The sequence below is a fragment of the Mastomys coucha genome, unplaced genomic scaffold (genome assembly GCF_008632895.1).
Source record: "Mastomys coucha isolate ucsf_1 unplaced genomic scaffold, UCSF_Mcou_1 pScaffold14, whole genome shotgun sequence".
NCBI classification, from domain to species: domain Eukaryota; kingdom Metazoa; phylum Chordata; class Mammalia; order Rodentia; family Muridae; genus Mastomys; species Mastomys coucha.
This window is the reverse complement of record NW_022196896.1, coordinates 403781-407287: the sequence shown is the minus strand read 5'-3', so window position 1 is coordinate 407287 and position 3507 is coordinate 403781.

The following is a 3507-nucleotide window of genomic DNA, read 5'->3' as shown; positions in this document are numbered from 1 at the left end:
GGAAAACTGGGAAAGGAGAAATCATATGACATGAAAATAAAGAAAATATCTAAAAAAAAAATGCTTGTTTCTGTACTGTTTTTGAATAAGAGAGAAACACCAGATATGGAGGTTCTTTTATTTAGAATTTTACATTTGGTCACTGTTCTAGTTTGCTTTTTGTTGTTTTGATATAATACTGATCAAAACTAATGGGATGAAAGCTTTGTTTCAGGTTACAATTTGAAACTCATCATCAAGTTAAGCCAGGGAAGAAGTTCAGAATAAAAACCTTGAGATAATTATGGAATCAGAGACTATGGATGAATTCTGCTTACTGATTTTCTTCCAGACTCACATTTATCTACTTTGCTTGTACAGCCATGCCACCATACACTGGATTAGCAACATACTCATTAGTGTAGGCCCTCCTCTATTAATTAGAAATAAAAAAATGATCCATATACTTACCATAGGTCCTTTTAGTCAAAGCAATTCTTCAATTGATGATTCCTCTTTCTGGAAATTGCATTCACAACTAATATGAATCATCACAGACACTAAAAGTTAAGAATGTCTCAAAACAAAATAAATTGAAATTGTTAGTTTATTTCCTGAATTATCCATTTATTTCCATTATCTGGGGCATGGAATTCATATATAAGGTAGAGATAGATTTCTTGTCAAAAGCACAAACATTTTGAAGAAGGAATTAATTTGTATGTCAAAGCAAGTAGAGCTCTCTTTTCTCTTAATCTCTTACTCTTGTCTTAACTCTCCCTTCCCCCTCTCTCCACGTGGTCATGGCTGGACTCTACTTTCCTATCTTCTATAATAAAACATCTTATAACCATGAAAAAAAAAAACAGAGGAAGCTAAAGGTAATCATGATAAAATATAAGAAAATTCAGGAGATAGCAGGCTAAAGAACTCATGGGCTCTTTCTTTAGTCTGTTTCTATATAAATAAGTCTGAATTAAGTATTTTATGTAGTTGTGTTCTCGCAAAGCTTAAGTTTGATAGGAGACTCTTTTTTGTTAACTATTTAATGGGGTGGAAATAAATAACGTGTTTGGGTTTGGAGAACATAGTTTTAATTTTCCATTACTTTTTATTACTTAAAACAGTTATGAATTTGAATATATTTTGACCTCATTCTTCTTTTTCCCCAAGATCATACAGATCCTCTGTTCATTCCCAAGCACACAACTTTAAGTTCTTTCTCAAAAACAATAATAATAATTCAGTAGAACAACACTCCTATAACCTAGAAAACAAAATACATCACCTATAATCAACTAAAAAAATGAACAAACAAACAAACAAACAAACAAACAAAGAGCATTAAACTGTTAACAAACAAAAGCATACCAAAAAGCCTGTGGAGTCCATTTTGTCAACTAATTCTGAATGTGAGTCCTGCCCTAGAGAGGTTGGTATACCCAGTGCCCATTGAAAAAAAACTTATTTTCCCTTTCTCATCAGGAATGAATGATAGTTTTGATATTAACTTTTAACCTAGTGGTTAGATTTACATTCATTTTAAATATATAACAAAAAACAATATAAAAATATAAAACCAAAACTATCTTGCTGAAATCAGACAAGACAAACTGACAGAAGGGAAAGAACCCAAGAGAGGGCACCAGAGTCAGAGACCGACTTATTCACACACCCAGGCATCCGATAAAACCCCTAAACTAGAGGCCATAATAAAAGCATAGAGAATGTGATATAAACCTATATAGGCACTATGCATGCTGCTTCAGTGTCTTTAAGTTCATATGAGCTTTGTATGAGACATGAATCACCAATAGATTTTGAGAGTGAAGGTTTGCTTGTGAAATGGTAAAGCTTCATTCATTGTATTCTCTGGGTTCTCAACAAAAGTAAGAATGGTCAGATATGATATTAGCAATTTAACACACTCAGAGCATAGATATCACTCTATGCTATTCTATGTCTAATACAGATCTCATATGTATGATATGATATCACAAATATGTTGTTTTATATATCTTGACTGACAGAAGAGAAATTATTCTCACCTAACCAGTGACTGTAGCAACTACAAAAAGGCTGAGTACTGTGCAGCATTTTCTTGTCCTTTTAAATATTTTTGAAAGTATAATATAATCAAAATATTTCTCCCTTCCCTTTTCCTATGCAAATTCTCCCATACTACTTCCCTCACTCACTTTCAAATTCATAATCTGTCTTTTGTTAATTGCTATTACAAATATATATGTGTGTGTGTGTATTTGAATTATTTTTGTCTGTTGATGTGATATAAAACATTTTAAGATGGTCTCAACAACTAATACAATAAGAAGTCTTTTTTTTTTTTTAATTCCTGAGTGGAAGGTGAATCTAAAGAACCAAAAAAAAAAAAAAAAAAAAAAAAAAAAAAAAAAAAAAAAAAAAAAGATGAGGTTTATTTTTGGGACAAGAGAAAAGGTGACTTTTAATAACATTTCATTCTTGAGCTTAAAAAAAATATTCTGGCTACCTAGGAGATGGTATGTTGAAGCCAGTTGGCTTCAGGTACATATGTAGCAAAGGATGGCCTTGTCAGGCATCAATGGGAGAAGAGGCCCTTGGTCCTCTGAAGGCTCAATGCAACAGAATAGGGTAATACAAGGGTGGGGACACAGAAGTAGGTGGGTGGGTGGGGGGAATACCCTCATAGAAGCAGGGTGAGAAGGGATGGAATAAGGGGTTTCCACTTGGGGTTGGGGGAAGACAGGGAAAGGGGATAACATTTGAAATGTAAATAAAGAAAACATCCAATTAAAAAAAAAAGGAAAAAAATAAAAATGTTCCTCAGAATGGGCATAGTAATTCCATTTTCTAAGAATGTTTGCTCAGGTTATTCCTCTCAGAAACTTGAGAAAATCCAAAGACAATGCAGGATGTTTAGGAGCTGAATCAGACATCCCATCTGCCCTTGCTCTTACTGAAGGTATCAGAACACTCATCAACAATTACCAGTTCTTCTGGATATCAAGTATAAAATCATTCTAGATATTTGCTCAGGTACAAGTAATGAGAGAAAACTAATACTTACCATTGGAACATGTCTTCAATTCTATCTCCATTAAAGAAATCACGATTTTATCTCATTCCTAGGAGCCTATTGCATCACTAGCAAATACATGTAAGGACATTAAATTTTACTGTCTCATTATCTTCACATCTACTATGTTGATATAAGTGCAGTGAGAAACAGATGCACAGAAAGATAGCTAGTTTTGTAGTGCTCTAAGTTCTGTAGCATACTTGTACCTCTAGATTGGACTTCCAAAACTAGTTCACAAATTGAATTTGGGATAGATTTATTTATCCTGAAGAATAGTTTACTAAGTGAAGAAATTATTGAGGATAATCATTTTGATAAATCTAGCACAAACCAGAATAATGCCTCCTCAGCTCTTCCTTGGCTACCTTTGCCAAAACACAATCTGAAGCCGGGCGGTGGTGGCGCACGCCTTTAATCCCAGCACTTGGGAGGCAGAGGCAGGCGGATTT